Source organism: Phascolarctos cinereus, unplaced genomic scaffold, assembly GCF_003287225.1.
Source record: "Phascolarctos cinereus isolate Bilbo 61053 unplaced genomic scaffold, phaCin_HiC Scaffold_1;HRSCAF=81, whole genome shotgun sequence".
Classification (NCBI taxonomy): domain Eukaryota; kingdom Metazoa; phylum Chordata; class Mammalia; order Diprotodontia; family Phascolarctidae; genus Phascolarctos; species Phascolarctos cinereus.
The window spans coordinates 62313639-62332803 of record NW_027555514.1 but is presented as its reverse complement, the minus strand read 5'-3'; the positions used below and the strand labels follow the sequence as shown (position 1 = coordinate 62332803).

General features: G+C 41.5%; 1 protein-coding gene and 1 long non-coding RNA gene across 2 annotated transcripts in view; both read right to left on the bottom strand.

Moving 5' to 3' along the window:
• The window catches only part of LOC110202245 (rho GTPase-activating protein 21-like), a 185180-nt gene extending 167485 nt beyond the window's left edge, over window positions 1–17695 (bottom strand). Inside the window, exon 1 of the mRNA XM_078151950.1 lies at window positions 17441–17695. The gene's annotated coding sequence lies outside the window, so the exon portion shown is untranslated. The remainder of the gene's footprint in view (window positions 1–17440) is intronic.
• Window positions 1565–2729, bottom strand: LOC110202244 (uncharacterized). The gene is made up of 3 exons (XR_002322679.2): window positions 2412–2729; window positions 2203–2244; window positions 1565–1902 (listed from the first exon to the last, which is right to left on the bottom strand). It is a non-coding gene; the product is annotated as an uncharacterized LOC110202244 (long non-coding RNA).
• Window positions 17696–19165: the final 1470 nt, after the last annotated feature.

Genomic DNA, 19165 nt, shown 5'->3' with positions numbered 1-19165 from the left:
GCAAGACCCTCATATCTTTCCCGGTGCAGTTACAAACTGCACCTGAAGGAATTATTAGTTTGAACTGGTTTGCACTGGATTTTGAAGACATTCTTACCAACTGGACTATCTATACTACTGCCCTACAACATTGTCTACATCCTGGAATCCTCATTATCTGTATTTTAGACCTAAGACATGTGTATACTCCCTACATGTGTCTCGTCAAACAAGACATTGACTGGTGGCAGACTGGATAACTCTCAGTTACCCCTGACCTCTAGTTAACTTAGTGATATAGCAGGCCTAAAACCACACCTCCATGTGGCCACCCTTGTGGGATTTTCCTAGTGAAATCTGAGTAAAATGCCTGCACAGTAGATACCAAAAGCGCGTGTTCCTTTAAGAACTGACCACTCTTTTACCACTCCCTGATCCCGCCCTGAATCACATGAGCATATTTGGCACAAGTTTTATTGTATTTTATCCTATATAAACTTTAACTGTACCCTCTAAGCTCACAGGTTCCTTAAGAATCCTTGCCCACTGTAAAGTGTAACAAAAACTTTTTGCCAACTTGACTTAAAGAATGCTTGAGTCCATGAATTCATTCCAGATGACCTCATCCTGTACTCCAGTCTTTGAGGGGTCTGAACCTGTCAGACTGTAACAGCACCATTCAAGAGAATGCTGATTCTGAAATTTCGTTTTTTTTCAACTTTGGGGGAGATTTGTTTTCAAAATTAAGGAGCTGAGTCCCATGCCACGCCTTGGACACATGGCTAAATGCTTTATGACTTAAAAAACTGGTAGATCATACCATGCTATTTCTCCTCAGGGTCTGCTTTCACAAATAAAAGAAACAGCAGAAAAACTTGAAGAAAGTAGCATCGATCTGTTTAAAATGCTCTTAAAAGAAAATTTACAGCACAGATCAACTATTTTGGCATTTACAAGAATGGGGGATTTCTGCAGACAAGGCAGCTACAGTGTGGGCAACAGTCCTCCTTCTTCCTACAGGTCCAGCTGTCCATCACGGACACCACAGCGTCCACTAGTGACATGACCACGGGATAGACGCCTCCTGTTTCGCCTGTTGTGCAACATCAGTATAGATTTGCCTGTGTCACAAAGTGCGGAAACCCCCTTTAGTACTAGAACAAGAACTAGAGACAAAGGGAGAGGACTGGGAGACAATATGCCCGGTTAGTGGAACAGTACAGCAGGGAAATAGTGTTCGCCAAAAGACTCTAGAAAACTCAAGCGTCACCGAGAAAGAGGGGACCAGCTGAGAAATAGGGAAGCTAACTTGGAAGAGACTGATTTTTACTAGACATTACACAGGTAGGTGAAACTAGTGCCATTAGTTCTAAATATTTAACTTTGTGCTTTTAAAATGCATTGCTAGCCTTGGGTATGATAGTGATTTTTACCATTTGGAAGGTCCCACTTTCTGCCATCACAGCCACCACATATTCAGTAGCATTGATCTGTTTTACCTTGTGATGACAATTACATGGATAACTGTGAATAAAGAGAACAGAGCTATGCATGCTCATCTCCCCTCCTATGTCCAAATCTGACAGACTTGTCAACAAGCATTCCAACTCCATGCACTGCCAATGGCATTATAATCACTGGAAGATACTTAAGATCAGTCAGAAAAAGGAGAATCAGTTCATTAGTGGAAAGGAAAAAACAAGGAGAAAAAGAAAAATCATAGTGAATTATTACTTATGCCTTATTTACTTTATCATTCTAATAGAAGCCAGTAGGTTTGTCTAGCCTACAGGTTACCACCGCCCAGGCAAAGTTACCTGATACATCTCCAGGAGATACGCCCGTCCTTCCAATGTCGGTCAGTAAAGGATCTATGTTAGGCACTGGCTGAGATTTTACAGTGTTTTCCTCCTGAACTGTTGTCTATGGTTAATAAACAAAGATCCCCTCAACATTTCTTCAAAGTTATGTCATTATATTTTTAACAACATTTAGAAAAGCCTATTGATATTTTAACTTTAATTTTCCACACTGTTTTATCTTAAAACAACAACAGTACTTAGTACCACATTGTTAGCTACTCCTATTTTCATTCAGAAGCAAGGAACCAACTTCTGAATGCAGAGTTAATAGGGCAAATGGCGAACTATGGTCACATTATTGAAAATTTAGGACTCTGTCCCAAATCAAAATAACCAATCATAAAAGCAAAAAGGAACTTACAAGAGGCTCTTCTGCACCTTCTTCTGTGAAAAACCAGTCATGCTAAAAATTTAAAATAAAAAATAAGATGAGAAAACCCTCCAAATTGCCATTAGTATGGAGGACAGGATAGAGAGACAAGATCTGTGTTAAGAGAAAAGAGAAAGAATTTAATTCTAAATGATCTTTCATTCGAAGAGATTTTTCTCAAAGACTAATCACTCACTTACATGTTGGATAAGGGTTTCTACAATTTTGTACTGGTCAGGCATGTGAGTCACCATATGTGTCATATTATCTTCTAAAGATCGCACAAGGGTTGGACCAAAAACAATGGCTAGATTTCTTGGTACCATCTGAAAAAAAGGATGGGAAAGGGTGGAGAGAGGGAAAAGATAGAATTGACTTATTACAAAAACAGCAGAAGTTTTCTGCCACAAAAGTAATGTGATTAATATTCAAAGAAGCTTAAATTTCCAAAAGCCAACCTGCAGTTTCTATCCGAAAGGTTGTCTTGAAGAAAACTACAAGACTGAGGAAGCTTGTTTGGCTGGTGACTCCATACTTGCACATTCACCCCCAGCTTGTATCGTCTCACTCTGTCATTTCTCCCTACCTGCAATGCCAATTCTTATCCATTTCATATCTTTCACCTTTTTAGAAACTGAGTTCAAAACACCTTTCAGGAATCCTAGGGATCCATATGAATAGTCTTAACTCTGAGTGCTTTCTGCAAATATATACTTGGTACTCTTTTAATGACATTGATTGAAACATTGTTTTGTAAATCTTTCTAAGTCTTTGCATATGGGTTGGGTACCCCCAATTTGATTATAAGGGTCTCAAGGACATGGACTTTGTGTGCATTTACTTACATTCCATTGGGCAGAACAACAGTCTATACAATATGTCTAACAATATTAGATGCATGAGAGTTCAGGAAAGGTCACATGAATAACAAACTGTTTAAACTGAGCTTAGAAGGAAGCTAGATATTCTAAGAGGCAGAGGTGAGTCACAATTGTATTTCAGGAATGGTGTCTGCCCTGTGCAAAGGCAGGCAGATGAGAATGACAAGGTCACATATAAAGGAGCAAAAAGAGGGTAGTTTGGCTAGAGCGCTGAGTGCCGGGAAGATAGAATGTGCAACAAGCTGGAGCCAGATTGTGAAGGGCTTAAACACAGAATAAAGGAGATTTTGCTTTTTTCTACAAACAAAACAACTAGAGCTTTGGAAGCAGCAGAGTGATGGGGTTCTATCTGTACATTAGAATCATTTTGAAAGCTGCATGGAGAATGGTTTTGAAATGAGGGAAACTAGAGACATTCCCACTGTAATAATAGTCCAGGTGAGAAACAAGGAGATGGATATAAGAGATGTTGTGAAGGCAAATATTTGGCAACTGATTGGATATAGGAGGGGACAAGGCAGAAAGCAAGTTGTGGATGACCTCAAGATTGTGACTCTGGGTACCTGAAGGATGGTGGTTCCCTCAACAAAAATAGGGACATTTGGAAGTTGTGGAGGAAAGATAAGTTGTGATTATCTAACACTGAGGTTAAGAAGGCTGTCAGACAAATACAGTCTGAAATGTTCAACAGGCAGTTCATGATGGGGGACCTGAATCTCAGTAGAGTGCCTGAGGCTGGATATTTACAGATGTGGGAGTCCTTCATATATATATATATATATATATATATATATATATATATATATATATATATATTGGTCATTCAAACCATAGGAGATGATGAGGAAAACCTAGAGAAGAGAGAATATCCAGAAGCAGGGGATGGTGAACAATTTCCAATACTGCAGAGATCAAGTGAAAGCATCCATGGAGTGCTTTCTATGTGTCAGGCCCTGGGCTAAGTAAGCGCTGCAGACAGGAGATAAAGCCCTCAAAGAGTTTACAGTATAATGGGAGTGGGATGAGAGAAGACCCTAACATTATTAAGGAAGGCTAGGAGAGGATTCTTGTGGAAGGTGGGATTTCAGCTGACACTTGAAGGAAGAATAAAACCTGGGAAGAGGTCTTTTGGCTTGGCAAACAGATCATCTGCAGCTCTGGGTTGTGGTTAAGAGGAAGGGCAGAGGCACTGAGTGCAGACAGCTTTTCCTAGGAGTTTGCTTATGAAAGGGAGAAAAGAGAAAGTACCAATAGCTTTCAGGGATGCTGGGGGCAAGGAAATATTTTTTTTCCCCTTAAAGGGGAGAAGAGTAAAATACATTGTGGACAGGTGATAGTGAGAAGGGAAGAGAAGGGGAGGACTGGTTTTGAAGGGAAGGGTTACCTCTTCATCAGACACTAGAACTCTGAAGCAAACATGACAGGATTTAGAGTCAGAAGATATTCTAGCTCCTTTTTTAGAGTAGGAAACTCAGGCCTTAAAATTAATTAATATGTTCAAGGTCACATAGCAGGTAGTAGTCAGTAGAGCTCGGATTTATACCTAAGTTTTTAATTGAATTATACTGTTCAATTTAAGTGAAACCACATTACTATTGCCTGGCATAATGTCAAAAAGCAAATCAAGTCTCTTACCACCAAGAAATCTTCATGCACCAAAGATGCAAACTGCTGCAATGTATACTACTAAATGAGAAAGAAGCATATCAAGGGTAGGCCAGCCAAGAAAAAAAGGGAAAGAAGTGCTGGGAGAAGCTAAGGATCTTTTTTTTTTCCTGGCAGATACCAGAGGCAGAAAGGAAACTAAACTGTGAAGGTTTACATAAACGGGGGCCTGGAGCATACCACAGCATTCCCTGTGTTGGAAAGGTTTTTTTGTTAATTTCTTGTTTTGGTTTGTTTTTGCTTTTTGGTGAGGTAAAAGGGTTAAGTGACTTGCCCAGGGTCACACAGCTAGGAAGTGTCAAGTGTCTGAGGTTGCACTGGAACTCAGATCCTCCTGACTCCAAGGCCAGAGAATCTATCCACTGTGCCACCAAGCTGCCCCTGGAAACTCTTTTTAAAACTATTATGTTTTTAAAGGTTCAAAGTCATCCATCACACACACAATTCTTTCTGTTAATCTTTCCCACTCCTATCATACTGACCCGGCAATTATGAGCTGTGTGAAGGCCAGGAGATGAGAAAGACAGACATATCTAAGGAGTAGGAAGAAAAATATCTGAACCATCAGAACTAGTTTACATCTGTGCCCTTTCTTTCTGCTGTTTCTAGATCTGGGGACCTACTTGGTGATTAAGCCAGCTAGACAAATTCGTACCCATTCCTTTTCATTAGAAGTCTACTTTGGATTTTGTTACATAGACCATAAAGTTTTGATTCAAAATGTTAAAGAATATTTCTAGAATTCTTTATTTACCTACCTTTTTTTTCTATAGTGCCAAAGTTCCATGAAAGCAGAGGCTTTGGCTTTACCATTCCTCTCCTTTTCCTGCCCTCAATACCGACCACAAGATCAGTTATATCCATATGTATAGTTTTATCAATATGTGTGTGTGACATGCTCAGCAGAGATTTGTTGATTTACTAAAAACATGTAAATAAAGGTAATGTATACTAACATGTTTAAAAATTCTGTCTGGGAGAGTAAGAAATGTTATTCTGAGCCAGAAATAAGGAGGGGCCCAACAATGTAGTTTGGCTGAATGGCAATAAACTTGTTTTCATGGATTCTAAATAGCAAAATTTACCCCCAAAAACCCAGTTTACTACCACAGAACTTTACTTCCACTTTAATTTTCTTTAAATTAAAAACTTAGGTGTTCATTCAACTGGGTTTAGAGAAGATAACTTACCATTTGTGAAGAGAGGCTCAGGGAGTTTTTCTGAAGAATGATTTCAGCAGACTACTGACATTCAAGTCTCGCCATTTCTAGGTATTCAGAAGGAAATATGTAATACGTCACAGTCACCATAACATGGTGAAATATGAAATGAATGAATGAACTTACATCATCCTGTATATCAATATCAGCCATTCCTTTGTTGAATTCCTCTTGCATTCTTGAGATAGCAGCATTATTTCAGGAACTCTGTAAATTCCTGTATGGTCAAGTCCTCTTCTTCAACTAATTTGCAGCATATGTCAGCTATTAGTGGAATATACTACATTATACTACAAAAGAAAAGAGACAATTCTTATTTTTTAGAGGCCTCAAATGATCACTAAGCTATTTTTATCTCTACAAAAATATATTTCTCAAAAAAAGATTAGCTCTTTAGGTCATGTGAGAATCAAAAGAATAGTGAGTTCGTTGTAACTGAGTTAAACATATTTGGACTGCTGAGATGGAAATGAGGATGTAAGAGGGGAAAGTTATCATAGAGTAATTGGTGTGGGAGTCTGGAAGATTAGTTTCAGAATCCTGCCTTCAGCATTTATTAGCTGTGAGAATGGTGAGCCGGTGACTTCCCTCTGTCAAGACCCAGTTTCCATGAAAAGGGTCTAATGATGACTGCAGCATCTTTTTCACAGGGTTGTTATTGTAAAGCTTTGTAAGTCTTCAAGTGCCAAATATGGTTGTTCTGATGACTGTCAAATGACTGGATATGTTCTGGCTGGGCAAAGAACACTACAAGTCAGGCAATTAGCTCATGAACAGAGTATGGGGAATGCAAATTGCTCTTAAAGAAGGTCAACTTTACTTCAGACTTGAAATCTAGCTTTTTACACACCTCTCCCAAACACATATTGTAATCAAGCAAATTCAATGCATACTGTCTTCATTAGGCTTCTGTTTTACAAAATGCACATTGATTTAATGTCTCAAAAAAGATATTGGCCTGCCAGCTGTTTTCTAAACTTGGCCTCTTGTTGAGGGCAGAGACTAACCAGGGGACTGGCAGGGACAGGGGGCGGGGTTTAATGGAGAGAGGTAGCTGCTCAAATGAGGCTTGCAGGAAGAACAGGACTTCCAGAGGTTCACTTAGGGATGTCACTCTGGCTTGAGTGAACAGATGCTCGTAGCACATCAAACTTCAATTTGGGGATACAAAGTTAGTATACATCTATACGGAGCACAATCCTAATAAAGTTTCAGAAAACAACAGGCAGGCTTCCAGAAATGATAGTGTCTTTAATGTAATCCATCTTTGTGGTAACTAATGGCTAAAAAGGGTAGCGAATGCAATATTCTGCTGCTTCTTGACTATCCAAACTGTTTCCATTTGAATTGTCTTAGGAAGATTCTGAAGATCACCTGGCAAGATAAGGTACCCAGCAACTGATGTCCTCTCTGAGGCTGACCTGCCAAGCATTCAAATCCTACTGCAGAGAGCACAGCTCCCATGGGCTGGCCACATTGTGCGAATGACTACCATATGTTTGCCGGAAAGACTATTTGATGGAGAACTAGCACAAGGCAAATGCTCACGCACAGGTTAGAAGAAGCAGTACAAGGACACTCTCAAGGTTTCTCAGAAGAACTTTACTATCAATTGTGAGACATGGGAGATGTTGGCACAGGACTGCCCAGCCTGGTATGCCCGCATCCAGCATGGCACTAGGCTCTCCATGAGCCAAGCAGAAATGCAGGAGCACAAGGGAAACGTGACATGTGTGCGTTTAGAGATATCTCCACCCCAAATGTTCAAATGGACTGTTTGTTCCCAGTCTGTGGTAGAGCCTTCCAAACCCATATTGGATTGATGAGCCACAGTCAAATACACTGTCCCTTGACACCAACATTGGGATGTCATTGGTCCTCCTTGAGTACAAAGGTGGAAACAACAATAAAAACCATTTGACCAACTATCTTCTCTAATGTTGTTTCCCACATCTGCATCAAAATCATCCAGGATTCCGTGAAAGATTTCTCAGGGATAACTTTGTTCAACTTTGGATTAGTAATTTCAAGGGAAGCATAAGACAGACAGATGTGTGCTTGCTCGAGGAGTTCGGCATTGTCATGAAGTACAAAAAAGAAAGTGGTGGTATTGGTGGTGAGGTCCTCCAGATGCTCTTGTCCAAAGACGGCACTGAGCCGAATGAAATTTCCATGTCTTGAACCTCCTAAGTGAGATCTCTACTCTCTCCAGAAAGTAGGCCTAATACTCCATACAGGAAACGGAGAGTCGCAGAAGTAGAATGTCTCCTGGAGACTGCAATATGCATTTGGATGGTCAACCTGGAGAACTAGCCTATCAGTACATTGATCTTAGATATTCTAAGAGGACAATGAGCTGACCCCAGAATTGAGCAGAAGCAGAGCAGGCTGGATTGCCTTTGCAAAACCGGACAGTTTTTAATAACCTCAGATATTCCCCTGAAATAAAATCTCATCATTTTAACATCAACATTAACATCAACAGCAAAGACCATAATTTCATGCAGAAATTAAATCAAAGTAAATGATAGAGCTCGGCAGAAAGTCTCTTAGTCAGCAAACATCTGCCTTGATAGCCAAATGTTGAGAGATGGCTCCTGAAGCCAACACCAAGTTAGAGCATAAACTCTTTGTAAAATCTTTTTTAAAAAAAGGATGGCAGATGATTACTGTCAGCTTTGTCTCGTAAAACAAAGGAGAGTCACTAGACAGTAAAACCTATCTAAAACATATTACAATTAACTATTTCATCCATCAAGGACACTGGGATCACCCCACCTGGAGCTTAACATCACAATCTCCAAGACATAGAAGAAATAGAAAGGGCTTTAATGAGAAAGTAGGAAAAGCAGTCCTACTGGGACAAGTATGTCATTAATAGAGGATGTTGGTGGTGATGATATCAACTTCTAAGGATGTTTGTTGAGTGGTGGTTTTTAAGGTATCTAAGGAATGGGGTATGGACAAAATCTCACTCTGATGAAAGGTATTAGGCAACATGAGGGTTTTCACAAACGATATCTGACAGTGGAGCACATCTCAAAATTAACTGAAATTCATAGAGAAGATAATATCTTATTAACAAACATAATGTTTATTAATTATGAAAAAACATTTGACTCATGAAAGCAAAATGCTGTCTTCCAGGCTCTTTTCCAACAAGGTGTCTCCCACCGAGACACCATCCTCATTTTATTTTATTGACAGCTTAAATCATTTTATTTAATCACCCTCTGATAAAAAGCATCCAGTGAGGCATAAAACAGTAAATATGTGCCAGTAAATTGAGGAAGTCCAGTGTAGAGTCTAAGGCTAAAAGGAACCTGCTGTGGATGCTGAGGTTCCACACATGCTCCTGTTTGCAGATGACATCCTGTTCATTGCCTCAAGCCACAAGACATTGCAGAGCCTCCTGGAAGAGATTTGCAATCCCTCAAAGGAGTTTGGCCTGATCATCTGTGCAAGGAAGACCAAATGGATGCCCAGATGCCAACATGTGTCTGAAGGGACACCTACTGAATCTGTCCAATGGTACCTATATCTGGGTCCAGAGATGAAGAGGAGGATGAGAGCAGCTGGATTGCTCTTGGAAAACTGCAAAACCCTTTTTGACCAACCCCAAGCTTCCAAGTTAAGGAACATCCAAAGGTCAATAGAGAAGTGTATTTTGGGCACAAGGAGGTTACACATTACAGAACGGAAATTATGCACACATTAAGAATGTCATGGAATCAGGGCAGCTAGGTGGTACAGTGGATAGAGCTTCAGCCTTGGAGTCAGGAGGACCTGAGTCCAAATCTGGCCCCAGACACTTACTAGCTGTGACCCTGGGCAAGTCACTTAACCCCAATTGCCTCAGGAAAAAAAACAAAAACAAGAATGTCATAGAAAAAATATTACACATACAAAAAGATGAGATGGTCACAGAAGTGAGGGCAAAGGATTACCAATGGATACCTTGTGTCTCCAGTGGCAGGTACAAAATGTCAAGAGAAAGAAAGTAAAGCCCCCGTCATGGATGCACACCACTGCCAGGGCCCAATTTATGGAAGGACATGGACAACCATCATGGATTGTTCTCCGTATCACTAGAGGAGGACACCCATACTGATGAGATTACAGATGCTTTGGACTATTACGGAACAAGCAAGGCTTTTGTCTCCTACCTGATTGGTGTGACCCGGGGGACAGTCATCCAGCCTGACACCAAAGGTTCCAACAGCAGTTGGCTTTTTCTCAAATGTTTTCCCCATGATGTTTGGAATGCCTTTTCTTCATGTGCCTTTGTCTTTTGGAGGACTGGTATCATCTTTGGTTATTGTTGAAAACAAGGAGGTGATATATTGGGGGGGGGAAGAGGGGAAACAAAAATGTTTGAATCATCATTCAAATACATGGAGTATGTTGGCTCAAATAAGATCCCTTTGACATAAAAAAAGGCAACAATTAACAATGTTTCAGATCATCCTAATCCATCTCTTGTCTTTCATTACCAAATGAAAATTACCTTCTTGCATATATATTAAAATACACTGATAGTTGTCTAGAAAGTTGCCCTTTCTAGACAACACTGTGTGGAAGTCCGGTAAGTAATCTCAACTGAGAAAGTCACCTTCTTTCAAACATTGTCTAATTAACCATTTCTGCTCTTTTAGATAGAACTTACCTTCAGTTAAATCTGGATCAATTTAAATAAACACACAAGCAGTATTTTGTTGTTACAGTTATGCTCCCCTATTGAAGGTAATGAGTTCTTATGCTTTGTGACTTACTCATCTTTCCTTGATGGATATAAAAATATTTGTTCAATTTTATCTGAAAAATGCTCTGAAAAAAGTTCTCAAGCCTTACCCTCTGAGATTTCTCTTCAGGGCAAATAAACCCTTAATACAAACACCCTCATACATCCAGTGACCTTCATAATAGCAGCTCACCTAAACTTTCAGATATCTGAAACAACTGAACAGTTATTCAGAGTGAACATCTGTTGCTGTTAAACAGTTAGAACAGAACCAAGATTCATAAAGGTGGGATAGAATGCCAAAGGTCATCTAACCACCAAACAGCAACAGCAGGTCTGACACCTAACTGCTCTTCTTGTGATACCAGGTCCAGCAACTTTCCCCACCATGTTACAGGAACTAAAGGTCTCCCCCTTTGATGTTTTATCATGATGTAGGTGACCCTTTGTTCCCTAGGCTGGGCCTGTCAGGTTGGAAATGTTTTTTGAATAAAGTTCATGTGATAGATACTTGCTTCAGGAAAAAGTAAAAAAAAAAAAGATACGGGCTTGCTGTTTAGAGTTCCCCCTTGCCCTAAAAATCAAAAGGCTTTTAGGAGAGTTTTTGGTACAGTAGGGCTAAAACTGATCTATAATCAATGCAGAACCTAAATGGAGGAGTGACACTACAAATCCCTTTAAATTTTTTTCTAATTAAAAAGAGGGAGGAGGAGAGACACTTCTAATGCAGATAGAGAGACATCCATGACTTAGTGGGTAAGTTCTTAAGGAATTCCTTAGGCACCAAAGGGTTAAGGTAGGTACCTAGGGTCATCTGACCTTAAGTCTCTCTTCACAGTAAGCCCTACAATATAGTCATAATGCCAGGCTGACTCTAACATATTGTGTAGCTCGTCAATTAGATATGAAATGTTTAGCAAAACGAAAAAGTAAGTGCTAATGCTACCTCCTTGAGGTTTACTTTGTTCAGTCACATGAATTTTCCAGATTGTTCAGACTCCGGGCCCCTAATCCCTGCTATGTGGAAGGCTAACATAATTGATTCTTCTATTCAGGGAGAGGGAAGGACTTGCCTTTCCCACCTGTTCCCACACGGCAGGGAAAGGGGTATCTAATTCTCGCTAGGAGAATTGTTGCAAATATATGCACACAAATCAGGAGACCAGTAAACGTAATGTGAGAACCCTGGTAACCTAGAGACACAGACTACTGCTGCTGCTAAGGGTGGACTACAAACATTTTGCAGCACCCTGGACACTATTCATTTAATGGAGGCATGACTAGCTAAAGGACTGCTCATTTGCTGCCACCTGGTGTTTTTCCCCACCCTTTCTTCCAGGCCTTGAGAATCGAAAGAAATCTTTCCCTCCTAGTCCCTTCAGGAGAGGCTGCAGTCACAGAAAAGCTTATGGTTCAGTGTGAGGGCTCTGAAAATTTTTGTTGTTTAGTCATTTCAGTCATGTCTGACTCCTCATGGCCCCTTTTTGGGATTTTCTTGGCAGATAGGATGGGCTGGGGAATATTTAGAGAGGTCTTCATTCTAACCTCCCCAAGATCTCTCCACCTTTGGTCTAGATCCCCCACAGAGCCTTCCTTTTAGCTCATATTCCTCTGAATTAAGGAGGAAAAAAGGTGAAGGACTTGCATGGACTCTTTGCAGAGAGAAGGTAAGGCTTACCAAAGGAGATGTTGGACTTTACTAACAGTATTTTTTGAAAATACAAACTCTCTAGGCCTCAGTTTGCTCCTGTGTAAAATGAGAGAGTTGGACTACAGAATATCAAGGTCCCTTCCAGCTCTAAATTGAACACAAAGGAATTAATCTAATGGTGGGAAATTTGGGATTGGAGGGGAAAGAAGGAGAAATCACAACTTAGAGGTGACACCCACTCTGTCTAGAAAGATGTCTGGTCCTATTAGCCCATCTCCAACCATTCAGGCCTCCCAAAGGTCTGTCAATGTCGCCCTCCATCATAGCATTTTTAGAGCTTAAAAGAACCCCATCTAAACCAGCTCCCTCATTTTATGTATGAAGAATCTGAGTTTGGCATCAAACCCGAGGGGAAGCATAGATTTAGGGTTGGAAGTGACCTTAGAAGCCATCTGTATTCCAATACCATTTTACAGAGGAGTAAACTGAGACCCAGAGGTTAAACTTGCCCAAGGTCACCCAGAGAATAAGTGGCTAAGGTAGCATTTGAACCCAAGTCTTCTCTTTCCATTGTACCATACTCCTTTTTTCCCACAGCCAAAATAATGAGCTGATTTTGACTCAGTTTTGTTCTTTTCCTTTGGTTGTTCTGGAGTGGTATCATTACAATCTGGTAGAATGTGGCTAAACGTGGCACCATAGTGGCTATTTGCATGGTTAGTAGTGACACTCTATTCGGTGGCTAGGCTTTTGGCTCCCAGGACCAATGCTTGCTTGAATACATCTATCTGCATATTTGTATTTAACCTTGCATATGGGAGGCATCTAGGAAATGGTTGTTGAATGGATTTGAATGTTGAATTATGTTCTAGTCTAGCCATTGTAAGCTGCTGATTGTGTTCCTATGTGGAAATGTGAAAAGTCTAAATCAAGAAACATCAGTCTTTCCTCCAACCCTGCAGGGCTAAGGGGTAAGTGAAGACAGCTGCTTCGTTTGAAGCAAAGCTGCTATTTTCAGCTCTGCAGCTTCTCATGGACTTTGAAACCCTCTTTCTGCCAAGTCTTGGGGACCTGCTGACAGACAGCATGACCCTCTTTGATTGCTGGCCCCCAGGGTGGGTCTGTCCACTGCTGTTTCCCAAGAGGCCAGCCCCAGTCTTCCAGGCTTATCAGCACAGTCTTTTCACACCATACAACATGCTGTAATCTTTCCAGACCTTCAGTTCCTTCTCACCATAGGAACTAACCTATTGGCATCCAATAGGCGGGTCAGCCACCTGTGATCAAGAGCTTAATGGAGAAGACAACACAGAAAGTCCATCTCAAGGACGATGGGAAAGTCTCTCAGGAGGTTAGGGGCCAGGTTCAGAAGTGCTCATACCCAGGCAAGATCTTCCTCTATGCCCATGAGCCTGGCTGCATAAAGCTGGGGGAAACTGGGCCTCTTTTGTAGGCTCAGCTTTCTCCACTGGGAAGAAGACCTAGATCATTATACACTTCACTCTGGCTCCTGGACCTCTGGTAGCTGGATATTCCAACCTTTCAAAGTTTACCAGGTTGCAGTCTAGTCTGATTACCTAAAAGGAGGAGAAATCAGACATAATAGAAACAGAAACTTCTGGGCCATGCACTCACAGGCCACATGGCAGTAGCCTGGACCAGAAGATAAAGGCCTGAGGCTACTCTCCCCACCTAGAGGCTTAAAGACCTACTTACTCCAACACCTGCCAGGCTGAAATCCTCTGCAGTGAATTCTGTTAGCATTTTCGATTCCCACTGGGCTATCCTGCAAAACACTCCTGTTATTCACATGGTAAGCAGACTGGGAACAATATCTGTGTGGGCTTGGAATTGTGAAATTGGGGCCCTTGCATTACTAATCTTCCAGTCTTTCTGGAAGCAGGCTACCCCAGCCTATTCCACATGGGGAATTCATCCACCAAGCAAACAGTCTGTGCTCATGAGAGCTAGGCTTGCTTGGTCGTTCTTCTGTCACAGGAACTTTTAGTTAGCCAGTATATCCCTATTAGCGAAACAATGTGATGTTGTGAAAGTTAGTGTCAAGACAGATCAAAGATTTATTAATTGTTAATTAGTAAAGTAGCTAATTGTGTCAATAATTAATTTAATTTGGGGGTCCAGCAACCCAGAGCCTTCTGAGCAACAGATAACTCCCAGGGAAGAAATCTGCCATTTTAAAACCTAACTTAAGATTCCTTTTGTTGATGCAGCAATGTAATCAAGAATTGTCTAGGGAGAAACAAGTCTTTTCCACCTGTGTAAAATAGTGTTTTAGGAAACCAAAAACTTAGAGTTTTCTCTTTGTCCTAGCCTTCCATCTACTTTTGCTATACTCTGAGCTGGGACATCTGTGCAGGTCAGAATGTTCTGAAGACATCCCTTGAATCTCAGACTTCAATTTAATAAGGGCCTTAACATTGGTGCTTCGTCATCTTTATATTGTTCATGGTCCTTCCTGGATTCTTGTCCTTCACTGCTTGAGATGTTATGCTCTCTGCATTTCTAGTCCAGAAGCCAGAAGACTCCTGTGATTCTCTCTCAGTATATCTCTTTGGTTTTGGACGGTTACTTCTGCATGCTGATCTTTTACCATCCTGTATGCTAAGAGATCTTAGTTCACTTTGCCTTTTATCCAATACAACCCAAAGAACATTTACTATTACTATTTGCAAGATATTATGCTAGGTGCTGGAGATACAAACATGAAATCAAAAATAATCCCTGCCTTCAAAGAGCTTACATTCTACTGAGGACACACAACATGTAACAAATGGATTTATCAGTTTGACACATTCTGTTTTACATGGACTCTTGCCATGTCCACATTGCTACTGGCACTTCCATTCTGTGGCCATACTGTCCTTATTGGTGAAAGCCCCCTATTCTGAGCTAGACTCCTGCCTATGACTCACCCTCACTGTTACCCTGCCATGCAGCTCACTCTGCATACAGTACTCCCTTCCCCACACACTTTTCCATCACTACATTTGTTTATACATTAATAAATTACTCCTTTCCACGAGTCTCATTGGCCTCTCTGACATCATTGCTTCTAATTCTATCCTCTAGGACCAAGAAGAACAACTCTGATTTTTCATATACTTGAAGACATCCATCATCTCATGACCCCCTCCACATCTTCTCTTCTAGGCTAAACATCCCGAGTTCTTTCAATGGATCCTCACGTGGCACAGCCTCCACACCCCTGAAGTTTAGTTGTTGTTCATTTGTGGTCATTGTGATTTGGAACCCCTTGGACCACACTGTTAGTGAGGGTTTCTTGGCAAGGGTAATGTAATGGTTTGCCATTTCCTTCTCCAGTGGATTAAGGCAAACAGAGCTCTAGGGTCATGCAGCTGGCAAGAGTCTGAGGTCAGATTTGAACTCGAGTCTTCCTAACTCTAGGCCCAGGGCTCTATCCACTGTGCAACCTAGCTGCTTCATGCAATTAGTACTAAGGGACAATTAGCAAGGTCAAAAAAATCAGCACCATGGTTAGCACCAAAGGTTCAATTCCTTCACTGTCAGTTATTTCTTCCTTCCACAACCCCAAGGCCAAGTATTTTTCACTTTGGGGAATTTTGGTCATAGAAAACAAGAGTTAGAAAGAGCCTTAAGAACCATCTAATCCAATTCTTTCATTTCCTATTGGGGCAGTCGATAAATTACTAAGCCTAGAATCAGGAAGACCTGAGTTCAAATCCAGCCTCAGACACTTATCTGTATGATCCTGAGCAAGTCACTTCACCTCTGTCTGCCTCAGTTTCCTCCTCTGTAAAACTGGGATAACAACTCCTACTTCCCAGGGTCATTGTGAGGATCCAATGAGATTTTAGTTGTAAAGGGCTATATCAATGTTAGCAATTTTAATTACTATTAATTGAAACAGTTTGTCCACAGTCATGCAGCATACCAAGCCAGGATTCAGCTATGGACTCTCTAACACCAAATCCATTCTTCTTTTTACTATGTCACACTGTTTACCCCTTTCAGACTACCCTTCACATTCAGTTCAACCTGATTTCACTTACCTAAACCTTCATGAAGCCCCACTTCCTGGATTAGTTCAGAGGTGACCTTGAATCCTTAAAGGCTACACCAAGATTATATGCAGGGTGATTTGCTCAGTCAAAGGGGCAGAGAGTGGTAAAGGTATAGGGTCTCTACCATTGGAACATAAAGCTACAGAATGGATACTGAGCCCAGAAGTCTTCTGTGCTACAGTATATGCAGAGTAAGGGGCACCTAGGTGGCTTAGTAGACAGAGCCCTGGGCTGGGAGTCAGGAAGACCAGAGTTCAAATCTGGCCTCACACTAACCATGTGACTCTTACCTTCTGTTAACCTTAATCCTTTAGAGACAGAACAGGCAAACCACTCCAGTATCCTTGCCTAGGGAACCCCATGGACAGTATGGTCCATAGGACCTCAAAGAGTTGGACACAACTTAATATGCACACTATATATGTGTGTGTGTGTGTGTGTGTGTGTGTGTGTGTATTTGTTGTTAATAAACAACAAATATACACAGTACTATACTATATAATTGCAAATCTACTGCCTCCCAGAGGGCCCTGCAGTATCCCATTCATTCCAGCATAGGTCTGAAAAATTGCTGACCTATATAAGGGCACATCACATTTTACCTTCTGTTTCTCCAGGTCATTAATCAGTTAGGCCTTCCAGTGGGTGATTGGAGGGTATATGGGAGGGTGAGCCTAGTATTATGGGAGGAGATGCTAATTAGGCACAAGGCCCAAGAGAAGAAGAAGCTAGTTAAGTGTCATATAAAATGTTAGAGCTGGAAGGGGCCCTCACATTAATTTTAAAGATGAGGAAACTGAGGCCCAGAGAGGTTGAGTGATATGCCCAAGGTCATGCAGATTGTGTCAAGTCAACAAGCAGTGATTAAGCATTTACTAGGTCTCAGCCATTATACTAAGTACTAGGCATACAAACAAGGAACAGCTAGGTGGTGCAGTGCTAGAGTGTCTGGCCTGGAGTCAAGAAGACTCATCTTCCTGAGTTCAAATGTGGCCTCAGATACTTACCAGCTGTGTGACCCTGGGTGAGTCACTTCACCCTGTTTGCCTCACTTTCCTCATTTATAAAACAAGCTGGAGAAGGAAAGAGCAAACCACTTTAGTATCTTTACCAAGACAATCCCAAATGGTTCAGGCAGAGTCAGACACACAAGTAAAAAACAACAATACAAGTATAAGCATAAAGACAGTCCTTGCCCTCAGGGAGACTTCTAATAGGGGAAGGGAGCTGAAAGCAGATGGGAGAGAGATGAAGATATCCCTATAAGGGGGCTTGCAGAGAAAATCCAGGAGCATCAAGAGTGTAACCAGAAAACGAATGAAGACATGGTTGGCCTGAACTCCTTCCTTAACATGGAGGTTTTCCGAGAAAATCACCAATCAGAGGGAGAGGGCAGAGAGGGCGCTTCCAATGTGTGAGATATAGGGATGGAGTGAGCTTTGAGAGGGAAGGGCTTTTGGGATCATTGGCAAAAGTCAAGGGCAGCCTGGAGAGGAATGTAACAACTGTAAAGTGTAAAGACGGGGTGGTCCCAGGGCATTCCTAAATCAACTTGCTAAGATTAACTAACTGGACACATTCGCAGGCTTCTGAGGGACTTCTCCCTTGGGGAATGTGGACATGGCCAATGGTACCTTGCAGAATTGTTTGTTGCTTTTTCAGTAACTTGAGCTGTCTTTTGGACTGGTCAGAACTTAGGGGAGGATCGATTTCCTGTCTGATGATCCTCCTCTCATTATGGTCTCTTAGGGCAAGCTGATAGAACAGCTTGACTCTATCAGACTTCCTGTTGTCTTTTCCCTAATGATAAGACAAGAGCAGCCACAGTGTCTTGGACTTGCTTTGTAAGACTGAGTTCAGGTGGGGCTGGGGGGAAGGTGGCTGGAGAGGTGGGAGGGGAGAAAGCCTGTCCATTTGCATAGCCTCCCTGTAAGAACTGAAAATGGTTGTCTTGAGGCAATGGCACATGGGAGGTGCCAGTGTTTGCTGCCGCCTGAAAAGAGAGATCCTGAAAAGGAACTTTCCTAGGCCAACAGATGGCAGCAGAAATAAAATAAATTAACTCATTGAAAGACAAATCAATGATACCACGTGTTTTGGGGGTGAGGAGGGGAGAAAGACAGAGACAGACAGAGAGGAGACAGAGACACAGAGATATGGCAGCACCCAAAGGACATGCAGCCTGACTGCAGACACATGCGGCGGAAGAACGTGCAGATGGCCCCCAGTTTCAGTTGCTTTCTGAGGGGAACTTAGGGCCATTTAAGTCTTGTCCTTGTTTCTTTATTCGTGGGCTCATGTGAGTCCTTTGCATCCTCTGCATCATCTGTCGGGCTAATCCAGGCTGTCCTACCCAGAATGGAGCACTGGTATGTGAACAGGAGCTGAGCCTTGCTACAGACATTTGGGCAATCAGTATGTAAGTAAAACATCAACTATAATTGCTGATTTTCCCAAAGTCATTCCAGGTGGGGGAAAAGAAAAACTTATACTTTTAGGGTGGTCACCTCCAGGATCAAACCTGGTTTGTGTTCAGTGTGGAACCTTGAGGTGCACATCAGAGCCATGGGTTATACAGACAACATAGCATTTGTGATTATTGTAACATGCAATCATGGAATAGAGCACATGTAACATGTGGCATGTATCAATGCAATGTAGCATGTGGCCTATGCAATTTCTATAGCAGGTGAAATGTAATATGTGTAATATACACATGTAGTATTAGAATG